Source organism: Oculina patagonica, chromosome 12 (genome assembly GCF_052425735.1).
Source record: "Oculina patagonica isolate OP01 chromosome 12, crgOcupat, whole genome shotgun sequence".
In the NCBI taxonomy this organism is placed as follows: Eukaryota; Metazoa; Cnidaria; class Anthozoa; order Scleractinia; family Oculinidae; genus Oculina; species Oculina patagonica.
In genome coordinates, this window is record NC_135769.1 from 10913645 (window position 1) to 10930559 (window position 16915).

Below are 16915 nucleotides of genomic sequence, written 5' to 3' on the forward strand. Positions count from 1 at the left end.
CAGTCGGCTTTTATTTTTACTGCCAAGGAGGGATTGCAGAAAGTGACAGTTCGAGGTATCCCATTAAACGGGTAAATCTCAGAGAAAACGTAGGATCTGAGGACCAAATTTACTGTTACCGCAATAACGCGGTGTCCGTATCAAGTTAAGCAAACTTCGACTGTAGTGATTAACGAAACGAATCAAGAATCGTTTCGATCGATTCGGGAAGATTAAAACCGATCACAGACGACAAATTAAACTTTAGGCTAGGTTGTATTCATCCATAACGTAGGCTTGAACAAACAAATGGAATAACCAAATGAAACTTTTTAAAGGGCAAAAGCTACTGCAAAATAATTATACTAGTGTAATGGAAGTGGCCCACCAGCATACACCTATTAATTAAAGTAATAAAGAGATTCGGGAGAACAGTGGTTAATTGTATGTCTATCTGGCAATAACAGCCTTTTTCGGTCGTATGTTTTGAAAAACTTGTTATTCATGTATACAGTGTTTGTCGCGTGGATGATTCCAGCCTCACCGCATGAATGACTACAAGTGGATATACGTAAATAGACCTTTCCTAATGCTGTTTGGATCCACGGAAGGCAGAACCTATATTAGAGCATTAGCTTCTAACAAATAATTTGAAATACAGTAGAACTCCGATATAATGATATAACGATCCCATATACATGATATATAACCACGTCTCGGTGAAACAAATGATATTCTTCAGCACGGGCTGCACGGCCTAAGTAACTTACAGTAAAATATACTGGTACAGAACCCTAATACAGCAAACTGACCCCCCCCCCCCCCCCCCTTTATACCAAACACATTAGATAGATAGGTGACTTTATTTATCCACGTTAGTTACTCCCAGCAAAAATCTGTTAACAAATATAAGAATTTAAACTATTATGATATAAACGTGAATTAACAATAAATACAAGCGAAAATAATGAACGACGTTTCGGTGACATCCTGGCACCATTTTCAAGTTAAAATTCATATGCGAAAGAAAGTTATTTATACTAAGATAAAGGTGTGATAATGAATAAATTAAGATAAAAATAACTGTCCAATGTTCATGTTCATTAATGAGAACAATGTCCGTTCAAGCCTAAACAAATACCTTCGCGCGAATTGAGTCCGACTGAGTGTTAAGGCTCGGTTTCTTCATGCGAATCCACAACATTTCGTGGATCAAGCAATCGAACTTTCCCTGACATTTCTTTAAGATCTTAAAATTGTTGGTCAGGTCGCCAACTTTATCAATTCGGTGTTCATTTTGAAGGTGTTTTCCAATGGCTGAAAATCGGTGTTCCTCAATGCGCTTATAAAGGTGACGGCTGGTGTAACCGACATATTCTGCATCGCACAGATCACATACATAACTATCTACAGATCACATACATAACTATGTATGTGATCTGTGCGATGCAGAATATGTCGGTTACACCAGCCGTCACCTTTATAAGCGCATTGAGGAACACCGATTTTCAGCCATTGGAAAACACCTTCAAAATGAACACCGAATTGATAAAGTTGGCGACCTGACCAACAATTTTAAGATCTTAAAGAAATGTCAGGGAAAGTTCGATTGCTTGATCCACGAAATGTTGTGGATTCGCATGAAGAAACCGAGCCTTAACACTCAGTCGGACTCAATTCGCGCGAAGGTATTTGTTTAGGCTTGAACGGACATTGTTCTCATTAATGAACATGAACATTGGACAGTTATTTTTATCTTAATTTATTCATTATCACACCTTTATCTTAGTATAAATAACTTTCTTTCGCATATGAATTTTAACTTGAAAATGGTGCCAGGATGTCACCGAAACGTCGTTCATAATTTTCGCTTGTATTTATTGTTAACTGTATTTCTAAATTTAATCTTATAAGAAACGTGAATTACAAGAAAAATGACCCAAACTAAACTAACTAACTACCTATTCAAATAAAAACAAAGAAACAAAAAGGTACTGCTTTTCAGGGATGCCGTGTCTCACTCAAATCTGAAATTATTTAGCTTTGTCTAAAATTTATTTAATAGTTTTGATGATGTTATATCAGCTGGGAGGCTATTCCACAACGTAGCACCGCTATAAGAGAAACTTTTTCGAAAATAATCGGTGCAAGGTTGAGAAAGAGCCAGCCTCATTTCACTATTTCTTAATCTATAGCTAGTTGTAAATTTCCCTTGCCTCTTAACACTACGTTTTATCGTGGTTTCCCACTGTATTTACAAGATTTGGTGCAAGCTAGCGTCTTCGCAGTCTTTAAAAGTCTTCAAATTACACTGTTCGTTTGATTTTGAGTTCCCTTTTTTTTTACCCTGTTCGTTTTATTAATATGAGTTCCCCTTTGTTAAACAAACATGCGAGTTGAAATTGAACTACCTTCCGGCATGCCGGAAGGAAGTTCGTCATACCATAAATATAGACCGCAGAAAAAGTCTTGTTCAAGTACGTGAAATCATCGATTGTAAACATAAGGCTTCATAAAGTACAAGGGAAGTGTCTGTGTTTCCTGTTAATTCACTACGTCCAATCCAACGACAAGTGGCCTCTAACGACAGAAGACAAAAATATTTATTTTCTTTCATAAAACCAATTGATAAGAGGATTTCACGGTGGGCAGTTTGCAAGGACCCCTTTGGCACTGAACAAATGTCTCTTTGTAGTACCACAGGGAAATTGTATAGTTCAAACTATAGTAATCAGATGATCCAATAGCTTGAAGAAAGAAGACGAGAGTTCGTAATTCCAGAAGAAAAGTCGGATTTTTTTTACAACTCAAGCAATTAAGTGGTCAGGGTTCTTGCCGACCTTTGTCGTTTTAACAAAGACACGTCTTCTGTAGCTCGCTGTTGGTGAGTAAACTGTATGTTCACGCGGAAGGCCGCTTGCAAATATTTTTGCTAAAATAATCGCTTTCAAAATCACAGACCAGTCACTTGCCTGTGAGATAGGACGAAGAAATTAAAGAACACTGTGATTGACATTGGGAAGCAAATTGAAAGTTGAATTGTAATTTTCTAGTACCCTACAAGGCACTTCCATGTTCATTTCAGTATCACGTTGGAAACAAATGTATGTGCACTTAAGAGATCTTATAAGTACATCAAGAATTTAGTCGCAAGCTAACATACTTAGAGTTTATTTTCCCGTTTTATTTTGGAACTTATCACCGACCTTCTGAACATTATTTACCCTTAAGTTTGTGTCCCAATTAATCATTTCGCTGTCAATTAAGTGAGTCACCATTTTTAGACACTTCCTGGGTGCATAACTTTCAGCGAATTTTGTCAATAAGGACACCGTCACCTCTAAGGCGAGTTGCGAGTTGCGTCGGTTTGAACAGGCTTGTACACTAATTTTACGATCTCTTACTGTTTCTCTTCTAGCAATGCCGCCAAAGACGAGAAAAAAGAGCGCAGTTAATGGAACTGCAAAAGAACGCATCATGATGAAACACACATCTCGATCATTGAGTTCGTTGAGTACCAAATCTACTTCATTAGAAGAAGTGGATTTGACTTATAAAGACAGTCGTCAAGATGTAAGCAACATGTTTCAATTGCTTGAAATCCATATAATAACATGAACTTAAATCTATGACGCGAACCCTTCCTTATTCCATTGCCTCCCATATTACTGATCTGTGGGGGACTGTTTGCACTAATGGCGTACTTTTGTTTTGTAGTTGTTCGTTATGAAAATGTGGTGTTACATGTAGGAACAAACATCCCCTTAAAAAGTAACATTGCTTTTTAGTCTTGCCACCTAAGCACAGGAGTTACTTGTAGGCAAGAGTAGGCCCGGTTTTCCTACTGGTGCAAGACGAAGCGGGATGTATTTTACCGCTTTATGTGGCGGGAAGGACGGCTTTGCACAAGGAAGAATAAGAACGATGAGTGAAACAAGCGCAGTCAAGGCATTGGCGTCAGATTAGCTTTTATCTTAATCTAAAAACGAACCACTCTGTACATTTAACGTACGTCCTGTAAACTTTCTCATTGCTGTCTTATTATTCAACTTTAGAAAAAGTCAAAAATGTTTCAACAAGCAGCGATGACTGGAGATGAAGAAACAGTCAAGACGTTTATTTTCAAAGGACTTGGTAAATAATCATTTCTTCACATCACTGAGTTACGTACATGCATGCGTGATAATGCGTTATACCGCGGTTTGGTTTTCAGCCAGCACGTAGGTTTGGATGATATCAGTAGATCGTCTTACGTCTCCTCAGATTATACCGCTTTCCCCAGATTAATAAAAAAGAGTGGCCATGATGCCGGAAATTATAGGCCATACCTGTAATCAAGAATCATTCTATGATACTGCAGTTTGGTATTTTGGTAATTTCGGTCTTTAAGACTATCACAATGTTTACTGATTTTTTTTTAAGTTACAAGAACACCAAGAACTAATAATCAAAACAACTGAACTGAAAACAAATAACTAAAACAAGGATGGAACCGTGTGGTAAAGAAAGATTGAGATAGATTACAAACAACAAACAAAAAACCTTGGTCAAATTTTTCAAGATATGCGCCGTCCGGAAGATACATTTTTAAAACACAGGCGCAATATTATACCAGGAACTATAAAACACACCCTGCTAAGAATTTCGAAACAGTGTATTAACTATCTGTCGTATCGAAACAACAAGTGGTGTGGAAAATAAATAATATTTAGGCCTAGGATAGAGTTTGTTTTGACCTTATCATAAACTCATAAAGAATTTCTATTTTTTTTGCTCGTTTATTAACCCTAGTCTGTATGTCTTCTTCACACGATCAACACTAGTAAAAAGACTTTTTTCTCACATTCGTAGTTTGTAATTTGTCCTGATAAATCTTACAGCGCCAGTGTGACACATTCACATTCTCCGGAGATAATCCAACAGAAGTCAACTGGGAGCGTCGCGATGGACGGGGCACGGTGTGAAAGGGTCACTTGAGCGCCTGCTGTAACACTATGATCAATACTTGTTCTATTTTGTTTGTTGTGTTATATTTTGTGTTCCTCTATCAAAGTAAGAAACATATTTTGAGCTTTTAGGAGCTTCTAGGAGTTGAAGGTAATCGCAACCATTGCAAATTAAGGAGCCTCGCAACAGTTTCCAGCACTTTCCAGCCCTCTCTCAATTTTTGAAAAAATTTTTCCCCGCTCCGGGAAATTTCTTTTTTTAACTTTGTAAAAAGTTGTGCCTAAGCATGCTGATCATTGTAGTCGCAAACGCTAAATCACACGTAGTCCATCTTGCAGTACACACATTTAATATCGAAGATAGATACGGTAAAAAGACGAATGTGACGGCTGGAAAACCAAAGACGAACCGTGAACTAGGACTTGAAACAGTAGACTCAAAATAAACCGTAAACTCGATACTCGACTCAATACTCGCAAACAAAACTGACTGAATAAATTACACGCAATAGAATATATACCAATATGCAAATAAAAGTAACATGTACAGAAATAGACTAAAAACAAAGGGAACTAATTAACGCGAAAACTAACACGAAACTATGACACTAAAAACTAAACGAAAAGAAAATTCTGACGCTTACAATCATTATTCGATAATAAAAAATGGGGGTCACCGGACTCGTTTTTGAGTTATAAGCACTAATACCATTAAGGGTGTTTTTAACAGATTATACCGCTGCTACGGTTACTAGTGACGTCGTGGAAATAACTTCAATTTGTTTATCTATGATTGGGCGTTTGTTTTATACCATTGTTAGCAGTAACTGATAAATGTTTGTAGCACTGACCCATCAAAGTATGAGAGCTGGAAAGTACTGAAAACTGTTTTGATCCTCCTTAAACCTGACTTGATTACTGTGACAAGCACCTTTAGTCTTTCCAACGTTTCAAAATTAATTTCACCGCTATCGTTTTAAACAGAACTTTCCATTACCGATGAATTCGGTAGGACCCCACTGCACAATGCCATTCTGGGTAAACAGCACCGTATTGTGGAACTTTTACTCAGTGGCGAAGCAGATGTGCAGGTTAAGGATGAAAGGGGCGACACACCTCTACACACTGCAGTAAGAACTGGTGATGAGGCAGTACTGCAGGTAGGTTAAAAGATACAAACCCAGGGTGCGTTGATATAACTGAAAATACTGGAACCAGTATTGCGATCGATATAGGACATAAATAAAATGGATCGGTTTTTTAAGCCGATCTGTTTTTTACAACTTTTATTTTCGTGACTACCGTATCACCGTTCACCTTCAACAGAGCTCAGCAAAAGTTCGTTGGTGCTCGCGCTACCAATCCGTGCGCTTCTGACGTTCTTAATTTTTAATTAAAGCCGGGGGGTACATAAGCGCGAGGGAACGCTTTGCGTTCGTTTACAGCGTTGCTGTCCAAAGTGGAGTGCCATGACTCTAAGAAAAGCCTCTTATTGTAATTGCTTGTGCCACCCTCGAGGATCTAAGCGTCTTTCGGATGGATATTGAGTTCCGTTAGGGTGCGTTCCTTTGGGATGACCCGGCGCAAGATCATTTTTCCAAGATCATCGAATAATATTTTATTAAAGGAACTGGAATTCTTGTCCAGAGGTATTCACTCTTCCTATGCAACATGATCCAACTGATCTTGGATTATCAGTTGATTCTAATCCAGATCATCCCAAAGAAATTTACCCTGAAACTACCCCAGCCCAAAGGAAGTTTTTCAAAGGCCAAGTGGCCAACAAGCCAGTGCTTGATTCAAATGAGTTTCCATTCCATGTGACAACGAGTAGCAATACCTTAGCTCAAAAGTCGTTTCGACTGTTCAAAGTCTTGCAATTAGTACAATTGTCTTACAAATTTGACACCAAAGCTTTCAAGAAACATGCATTTTGATATTTTTAGCCAATTAGCTCTAACTCTATCTTCCTTAGCATGAAGTGACTTGGAGGTTTGCTACACCTCCTGGATGGCAGGATCCTATGCCATTGCAGTAAAGGCCTTCTCCCATACCATCAAATTTTAGTTCTGCATGAAATAAGGCGTTACAAACACTGTAACATTTGCGCAACGTTTTTAATAGATCTTAACCGCTACAAGAAATACCAATTGTCAAGGTAAATTTCCTAGACAGCGAGCGTAGTGAACTTACAGGAAGGACAGAACATATTCTGCTACGATTTCGTACAGCGCTTGGTTTGCCCGTGAAGAAGATAATGCAAGTGGTGCAACGTAATACTCGACAATGATTTTCACTAGTCCAGTTTTTTTCTAATTACTTTTAAGATGTTGCTGCAAAACTCCAAATGTGAAGTGAACGCAACTGGACGGGCCAATGTCACACCCCTCCACCTGGCGGCGGGAATGGATCGAGTAAACTTTTGCAAGATGTTGGTAAGTAAAATTTGCCACTGTTATTGCTATAAGGGAAGCCGAAACGATTCACGGGGTAGTTTGATATGTTGTGGTAGTACATGTTGAACTGAGTCCGATTTGTTGTGGGTTACAGAAAGATCATTAAATGATACGAAATCCTGTGACCAACTGATAAGAGCTTCAACAAATCTGAAGAAAAATAAACTATTTCATGTTGAATAAAAGAAGTAAAGCTTGTTTCGAGATGCATCAGAATAAGAACCCATCCATCATGATCCATGTGAAACTGTCTTACGCACCAAATATGGAAAACAATCAAATGGTGCTATTCTATCCTATAAGTTCTCAAATAAGGTCTGCTAGTATCCAATCAAACTTTTTTTTAATTTTTTTAAAAGATTTTTAATAACGTACTACTCCTCCATTTTGTGCAAGAGAATAATTATCGCCTAATCCACAACTCGCGTCTCCAGCTGATCCAGAGTTTTCTATAATGCAAAATGCAAACCTCTTTGGGTTTGACTACCAAGGGTATATTTTAAATTCACTTCAAGGACCCCCTCGCTAAGGGGAAACTCGAAGAGATGAAATGCCAACAACTGGCTAAGTTCGAGTAGTTTTGCCACCATATCAATGCCCGATGACATTATGATCATTTGGAAAATGTTTCTTTCAATGACAACTTTACTCCAAAGTTTTGCAGTCACATATACTGAGAAAAATTCAGGAAACATATGTAGTCCGCTTTTTTGAGCCATTTTCTAAAGTCTAGATTCATTTTTGTGCTTAGCAAATGGTTTGAGTCCAGGAGTATGAGTAATTTGTATAGTGTGATCGTCTAGGTGAGAGTAGTTCTGAAAATAACTGTTGTTGGTGACTGGCGTTTCAACAACCTCTCAAGTTCAGAGTCACTTGACTCTGAAAACACATTTTTGCTGTTGGTAAACTATTTTGCAACGTTAAACATAGTTTTACTTGCAATTATATTACATCTGATCGAATAGATAGTGATGATTTATAAATGACGTCATTAACTGTTTGTTCCTCCCTGTTTTAGATTGAACATCAAGCAATTATTGACAGCAGGGATGAAGACCAAATGACACCCATGGGCCATGCAGTAGAAAGAGGAGCAAAAGATGCAGTGGAATATTTCTTTCAGTATGGTAAATGAGATATATTTTTAATTTAAATAGTGGGATATGCCTTATTGCTGCCGTCTTTGCAGTTCTAGTTCCTTCCAGTAAAGTGTCGACAAATTTTACACTGGTATAATCCCAAATTATACCCGAATCACCTCTAACGGCGTTTTTTGCGCTTATTTAGTGACACTAACCTACTTTTGTCACATTCCATATGGGATAAAAAGCAAGAGCATCATTTCCGACGAGTATGTTTGTGCAAGATGGCCTTTTATTTCAAGGGAAACTCGACGCTCGAACCTTACTGTACTATATCTCTGGTCCCAAAAACGACAACAAAAAAATAGCATCATCCCTAAGTTAAATCTCATGATCAGTCGATTAGAAGTTTGATTCCAGATTTTAAACTACATTCTAAAGTCTGAGAGAAAATTTCAGAATTCCCCAACCTTTTTTTATTTCTCCTCTATCCATTTGTCTCTCATTCCTCGGCTAAGAAAAGTTTGGTGACGGAACATAAATTGTAGACTTAAAATTTAACACCTTTTTCTCGCCATTTAAGCCAGTTCTCTGAATCTTGACATGGAGTCACTTCTTTACAAAGCCGATATGGATGAATCTTCTCTTTTGCACATGGCTGTGGATAGCGGAGTTCTAAAGGTAAGCTAGATATCACGTATGTAAGGCATCTACTTCTTCGAGAATGGAAACATTTAGTATAACTAAATTGATTGGGCAGAGCCAATATAATGCCTACCCAATAGAAAGCTGGAGCTGACTTTTTCCATTACCGTTAATAGTAGGAATATGGCAAATAAACTTTAATAATCGTCTAAGTCTATGTATTATTCAAGATCCAATGCCACTTTACGAAGCAGTACAAAAGCTGGCTTCAATGTAGGTGTGAATGGACAAGAATAAATGTAAGCTTCTAAACATTGTTCTACACCAGGAAACGCATTTTAATGTAGATTATTGATTATTTTTAAACAGATTGTAGAACTTTGTTTACAACATGGATCAAGAGTTCGATCTCCAAAGGTTCGTTGGCAAAAGTTTTACTTATTATATTAGTTATATTTTATGCATTTTAATACATATTTATTATATATGACTGCATTACCTTTCTGTTAACGAATGTCGTGAGAATTAAATCAGTGGAGAAAAAATTGATTCATTTGTCCTTGTACGGGACCTCAGTAATTGTTTCCATCCCTTGTCGCATGGAGACATTAATGTTTTTAACTCTAATAGAAAGGATTGTGCTTTACGTCACTTATTTCGAGATTAAAATGTTTAAGGTGATTATAATGAATTGTAAAAGATTTCACTGAAGAAACAGATTGGAATATTTAACTGACAGCAATGGTAACTGAAGAAGCGTTTACTTTTTCTTTTACTTGTTTACATTTTATGGTCACAATTGAAGTGATCAAGTGATCATTAAGCATACATACCACAGGACCCGGACGAGCGCACCGCGAGGGGCGCCCCCCTGAGGGGGCGCAGCGGCGGCGCCCCGAGTGAGACGGGACGAGACAGGACGGCGAACGAGAGAGCCGGGCCGCCGTGTACATATTCTAATATCGTGAAAGTAATTTTAATTGTTAATTCCCTTTTGGTTTCCAGGCCTCCGACAAAACAACAGCCTTTCATTTGGCATGCGAGCAGGGCTCCCTTGATATAGTCAAGCTACTGGCCAGTCATGACACGACAATATGTCGAATAACTCTGATTGACAGCGAAGGACGGACACCTCTTCACAGAGCCGCAACGAATAACCACGTCGCTGTGGTTGAATACCTCCTGGATCAGGTCAGAAGCCTAGTTTCTACACACATTTTTTTTTTGTTAGTTTGTTCCTTGTTTGTTGGTTGGTTGGTTTGTCTCTTTGCGTTGCTCTTGTTGTTGTTTTGTTTGTATTTCTCCATAACATTTAATAACCAAGTGCCTGTGGTTGTATATTTCCTGAATCTGGTTAAAAAGCTTAGTTTTTTTTTCACATATTGTGTTTCTCGATTTTTACTTGTTTGTTGGTTGGTTGATTGGTTGGTTGGTTGGTTCCAAGTTATGGTCTCTTTGTACGACTTATTTTAAAGTAATCACAACTATAATTAATTACAAAGGGTGCCTCAGTGGACCCCCCTGACAAGGCACGATGTACTCCGCTGTTCAAAGCGGCAGCCAATGGAGGGATAGAAACCGTTCAGCTACTGCTTGAGCGAGGTGCTGACGTCACATTTAAAAGTGTGGAGCTGAGGTCGGTTCTCCATGCTGCAGTTCAACATTCAGACGTGATGGAGCTGTTGTTAAAGGTCGGTTTTCATGCCTTGTTTACCCAAAAGCGGAAAATATATATAACTCCCAATTCCAAAATGACTGCATTTGTGCCTCTCTTTCAAGATAACACGTATCTTATATGAAAGTGTGACTGGTTAAGCCAAAGATGGACAAGTAAACAGAACTAATTTCCCTGAAAGGTTCCAACACTAAGCAAAATCTTTAAACGGAGGCGGCAAATGAGCTGTGATATCGTGATGTAGTTTTGTCCTTTCCGTTAAATTGTCGATTATGACTGCAGATACCGCAAAAGATTATTGTGCATTTGAGCGAAAATCATTTTAATTTTTCAAAGCATACATTTTAAAAGTTATTTTAATTTAAATTGACTTCACACATTGTGTACGCTATGTGGAAAGATAAAATAATTTCCCTTAATATCGCAATGTTTCTCTTCCTGCAGGTGCCATCTTCAGCGTACCTTATTACTGATAAGAACCATGACAACAGTTTCACGCCTGTTCATTATGCAGCTATGAGTGGACAATCTACGGTAAATAAATCACGTATTATCTCATGACGTTCCTCGGGTATCGTGTGGTTTTTGTTTGTTTGTTGTTGTTTATTATTTCGATCGTGGAGTATGAGAATATCGGATAGCAGACTGACTAGTTTCAAACATTACAAAACGTTTTGTGGAAGAACATATTCTATGCAAAGCTCATTGATTTTAAACTGGAAATAAGGTAAAAAGCACTTTAAAAGGTGAGGTCTTCTACTTTTATTTTAAGTTTGCTCATTGATAGTTTATTTCCATGGCTTTGCTATCTTTAGTGATATTCACCGATCCTATTGAGTGATTTTTCGAGTACTTCCCTATAAAATAAAAACATAACCGACGAAGTTTTTTTGTTATGAACTGCTTTACTGTTTTTAAAAGCTTTTCAAAATCTGCTTTAAATTGCACGGCAAAGTGGCCTTATTGCAATGCGAAAGCTGCAATGAAGAAAAACGGACTTTCAAGTGGATGAGTTAAGGATTACTGAAGACTAGCTTCGCATTGATAAACTATTCGATTTGAATTCGCTTTATTAATATTCTTCTACATGCTCCCATCCTTTCTTCAATATCTGCATCTTCTGTCTCTTTATTTTAAGAGCATTTCGCTTCTAATGGCCACAAACAAAGCTGCTGCTATAGTGACATCAAACGACTTGGACACGCCTCTGCACATTGCAGCCAAGTAAGATTTACATAATCAAGATCTATTTCAGTGATTATGCCCAGTTGAACTTAAGTGTCAAATTGTCAAATTGTTGAAAATATGTCAATATTTAGGTAAACTTAGCCTGCGTGGCAGGCGCCGAAAGGAAAGGGGGAGGCAAAAAAGAAAGAGGGAAAAAAGGACCTAGCCTGCCACACAGGCTAGGTTGTTATAGCAGGCGCTCCCTCCCTTCCCCGTTTCGCGTCTTTTGTTGTCTTATTAACACGTTTATGACATATACTTTTGGTAAAGCCTGTAATAATATACAAGCAGCAATTTCTCCATTCTATTGGCTAAGAACACGTCAATTTATCCCAAACCAGTGCAAAAAGTTATTTGGCAGTGCAAAACTTATTTGGCAGAAAAAATTTATTGGGGGAAAAAGGAATTAAAAAAAACCCCAAAAAAAAAAAAATTAAAAAAAAAAAAAAAGGGGGGAAAAAAAAAAAAAAATAAAAAAAAAAAAAAAAAATTTTTTTAAAAAAAAAAAAAAAAAAAAAAAAAAAAAAAAAAAAAAAAAAAAATATTAAAAAAAAAAAAAAAAAAAAAAAAAAAAAAAAAAAGAAAAAAAAAAAAACCCGCCCGCCGGAAATTTAACCCAAAAAAAAAAAAAAAAAAAAATATGTAATAGTTTTAAATGTTTTAAATGACAAACGCAATTAGAAATATTTTCTTAATGATCATCAACATGACGGCGAGGACACGGAGTCCAATTCAGTCTCTAACAATACGAGTGATTAAAATTTGTAATCATACGAGTGATCAACGATTTCTTATATCATAAATTTTGCGTCAGTCTTATAACCAGGAAATGCGCATGTCATTGTGATTTGCACTTTTCGCATCTTTTCAATAAAGCGATTTAGTTAAATAAGCCCATTTTTCCCTAGCAACCCTCGTAACAGATAAGATTATTTTTCTGTTCCAGGTATGGTTGGCTGCCAATAGTAGAGAGTCTTTTGGTTGGACGAAATGTCCGTATGATTAATTTACAAAACAACGAGGGTATGACTCCTCTTCATCTCGCTTGTTCCAGTGGACACGATCAGGTGGCAGAGTATCTGCTCTCCCAAGGAGCTACTATAGAGAAGTACTATTAACAACTAGATTATATAAAACACACAATCAGTCAAAAGAAACGAAAACAGGATTTTAATGTTTTATGAGTATCGAACACAGAACTCGTCCTGATTTCCTTGAATGTAGGAACGTCTTCTTCGATTTTCTCCATCGGGCGAAACAGATCTATTATCGCCAAAATGTGGATCTATACAGGTATAGGCTTAGTAAGCCACATTAACAACTCAATCTTGAGATCTTTCAAAGCATCTCTCCTACCTATTGATGAAGAGTTTTTCCTAATCAAAATTGTTTCGATTTCCTTTACAAATTTGGAATCGCAAAAATAAGATTCCGTTAAACCCATAAAATCGCTAATCTGCAAAAAACCTCTTATTCTACTTCTTAATCTCCTTTTTTATATTTTTATACCAAATGCTAAGTTCAGAAGCGTATGCATTCCATCGAAGCCAGCCTCTATGGCTAATTTAATACCATTACGTTACAGCAGCTATAAAGTCGGAACTTTTCTCTTGTAACAAAATCATTTCAGAGATAAACATCAGAAGACAGCTTTGCATCTAGCAGCCACTAGGGGATCAAAGAGATGTGTTATGTCTATCTTGGCCAAACGTCCTGACTGCTTAAATGCTTTGGATGAAAATAAGGTTTGCCACCTAGGGTGCTTTTTAAACCCAGAATTGACAGCCATTGTTGGGGGAATTAAAGAGCTCTACAGAGCTTTTCATCCTTTCATGTTTTATACTGAGCGATAGAGAGTATTTGTACTCTAGCTCAGAATTGCAATGGAACTATCTCACGGGTAGCAACAGTTACGTATCGTTGTCATTTCAAGCTAGTTGTAGTTTCAGCCCACTTATAAGAATATTTCTTCCTTGGTATAGATGAAACGAAAGCACGTCTCATCTGGCTTAGTAAAACAACGTATAAATTATATTTTTTTTTTTTTTGTACTTAAATGTTAAAAAGAAGGTAAAAAATGGTTCCCGTAATGGTTTCAATAATTGTTGAGTGAATATTGAAACCAAGCCCCATAAAGTATAACCACGTTTTGTTTTCGTAGGACACGGCCCTGAATCAAGCTTCGTTCGAGGGACACCACGAGATCGTGATCCACCTGCTGTCGCTTAAAGAGCAAAAAGTTCTGATGAACGCCTACAATAACAATCTATTGGACATCGCACTAAACAGGGAAAAAAGAAATGTCGCCATGGCAATTGCTGAGCATGAAAGGTACATGTAGATTTCATGGCCTGTCAGATGACTAGAAGACTCATGAAAAGACATCTAATGCCAGCACACGTTTCTGAACTTTGCTAATTATATAAAGTCGACTATTTTAAGGTCACTAAATTGCTACAAACTTGGTCAAAACTGCTCGAGAAAACAACCCACGTAGAGTCCAAAAACCTTTCTGTAATATTTTTCCTTCTTACGCGGAAAGAGTTGTAGTGAGCGAAGTGAATTCACTCCATCACTCCTACTTTACCCGTAACCTTTGGAAGAAGCGCAAAGGTTTTAAGGCTTTAGAGTTTTAGACCTTTTGCCATACTCTTGATAATTAGATACGTTAAATGATTTTTAACCAAACACAGTATAGGTAGTGTCTTATTTATTTTATAAATAAATTTAGTTCCAGCTATTTTTTATACAAAGAAAGTAAAGTTTATTCAGATGTCAAATTCTATCCAAATTGTGTGATATTTTATCTTTCCGAAATCTGATCTTGAAAGGTGGCGAGAGGCAATGTCGTCATCATTCCCTCCCCAATAAGGGGAGAGAGGCATGTTTTCATCATGTCATGGCCCCTGGCTCATGATGCAAGCCCTTATCATCAAAATGCCAGGAGTTGCAAAGGTGAGAACATCGCAGAAAAAACTGATTTATTAATGAGAGTCAGTTAGGTTATGCTTGTTTTATGTTTATTTTTCGCTAGTCTGGATGGACATGTTGTAACAAATCTATGAACTCTGACATCAGATGCACTCCTATGTACGGCGCCCCCTTTCTGTACGTGTAACTCTAAAAAAAATATACTTCTTAACAATTTTGTCCGCATTCCAGCGCATTTTGGATCAGTGTGTCACGGCAGAGGGCGATGTAAATAAACTTGAATATAAGGTAAGCACTACAACTTATAAACATTTCCATAACATAGCAAATACAAAATAAGGTACGGATGGACAAAACTGACGAAGATTGAAACGGATTGAAATATGGGTATTGGATATATTGTTGGGCTGTACAGTTTACAAAATTAGTCTCGTTTGCCCGGGAGACACGTTTGGTTGTAATGGATATGGATCCATAGGAGTAAGTTCTATGCAAATATTAAGCTTCATAGCATGTATTTGGCAAAACGTAAAAAAAAATAAACTAAACTCAGCCGTGACACAGTCCCTTTAATTCTCGATATATATAATAAACAAATTACAGCATAGAAAGTGCTTTGTACGGATTTTTTTACTCGTTGCTCAATGCAAAAATTTGGAACTCACGATCATGAATAAAAATCCGTACGTCGCACTTTCTTTGAAGTTATGTATATTTATTACATATATAGCGAGAATTTTGGGCAATAAACCTTACAAATAGATTTCTATATTCGATATTTTCACATGTGAGAAAAGCGATACGTCCAATCAGCTTCGCGTATAGCTTTCTTCACATGTGAAAAATATAACCAATCAGCATCTAGAGTGGAACGACCCAACCATTCAGAGCGCGCGAACTCAAATGGTTTCCAAAAAGGTTGAACAGCGAGCGGCAAGTTTGCTCCCGACGGCAGTTTATGCTTGGAAAACATGGCTACACGATTTGTTCCTTAATAAATTAAACCTTGGTCTTTGGAGAACTTTATGGAAAGGCAAGCAAACAGGAACTCGCTAAGCAAAACCGAAAGGATACAGTAATGAGATGATAACGATAAAAATCATTCTTCAAAGGCGGAGCGAAGACAAGCGAAGTGTCGATAAATGAAAGCGAAGCCGGCGGACAAGAATTTCTTTCAAATTGCAACGCATCCGTAGACTTTCTAAGAATATTCAAGCACTCTTGGGAACACCACGGTAAAGTAGATTGTATTTCTGAATGTGGATTTACGTCGCTATTATTGCTTAATTAACCGACTCCTTGTGTTATCACAATTTTGTTCAAAATTCGCCTGCGTGTTTTAATAGTCGATTCGCTTGTAGCGACGCTTACTCGATGCGATACCAAAAGTTTTGCTTTCAAAAATTAACGCAATGCGTTTAATTAAATAAAGTTTTTTCGGGGATTTTGTTGGCAGTAATTTTTCGAATTTGGTTAGAGGTGATTTCGCTTGGAAAGCGATGTGCATTTTGCTGCTTTGTTTTTCCTCCCTCTACGGTCAAACTGTAATATGTCAAAGGTTTATGAATTAACTTACGAGAAAAATCGCGTCAAGTTTACAATGGTTGAATTCTAGTTATATATATAATAAACAAATTACAGCATAGAAAGTGCTTTGTACGGATTTTTTATTCACTCGTTGCAAAACTTTGGAAAACTCACTCGTTCGCTTCGCTCACTCGTTCGTTTTTCCAAAGTTTTGCAACTCGTGAATAAAAATCCGTACGTCGCACTTTCTATGAAGTAATCTATATATATGACTTCTCGGTCTCTCTTATATGGAGGTGTCCGTATTTATATGTCCGTCGGGAGAGGTTGGACTGCAGTGCCGAAAACATTCATTTGCACTGGAATGGTCACACACAAGGGTTTCACACAAATTTCATTAGTAGAATCGTATTAACCGACGGAAGTTTGATTTGAGTTTGGGTAGTG

General features: G+C 37.3%; 1 long non-coding RNA gene and 1 pseudogene across 2 annotated transcripts in view; one reads left to right on the forward strand and one right to left on the reverse strand.

The window, feature by feature from the left end:
• LOC144633352 (uncharacterized) overlaps positions 1 to 2718 on the reverse strand; it is a 118810-nt gene extending 116092 nt beyond the window's left edge. The window contains exons 1-2 of the long non-coding RNA XR_013567051.1: positions 2365 to 2718; positions 1934 to 2290 (exon numbers count right to left, since the gene is read on the reverse strand). This is a non-coding gene — a long non-coding RNA (uncharacterized LOC144633352). The remainder of the gene's footprint in view (positions 1 to 1933; positions 2291 to 2364) is intronic.
• The window catches only part of LOC144633240 (transient receptor potential cation channel subfamily A member 1-like), a 33461-nt pseudogene that overhangs the window by 1408 nt on the left and 15138 nt on the right, over positions 1 to 16915 (forward strand). Inside the window, exons 2-17 of the transcript XR_013567015.1 lie at positions 3398 to 3552; positions 4035 to 4113; positions 5910 to 6085; positions 7253 to 7360; positions 8400 to 8508; positions 9047 to 9144; positions 9478 to 9525; positions 10114 to 10299; positions 10611 to 10799; positions 11228 to 11317; positions 11922 to 12007; positions 12957 to 13118; positions 13641 to 13755; positions 14172 to 14341; positions 14842 to 14965; positions 15173 to 15229. The product of XR_013567015.1 is annotated as a transient receptor potential cation channel subfamily A member 1-like (transcript). The remainder of the gene's footprint in view (positions 1 to 3397; positions 3553 to 4034; positions 4114 to 5909; positions 6086 to 7252; positions 7361 to 8399; positions 8509 to 9046; positions 9145 to 9477; positions 9526 to 10113; positions 10300 to 10610; positions 10800 to 11227; positions 11318 to 11921; positions 12008 to 12956; positions 13119 to 13640; positions 13756 to 14171; positions 14342 to 14841; positions 14966 to 15172; positions 15230 to 16915) is intronic.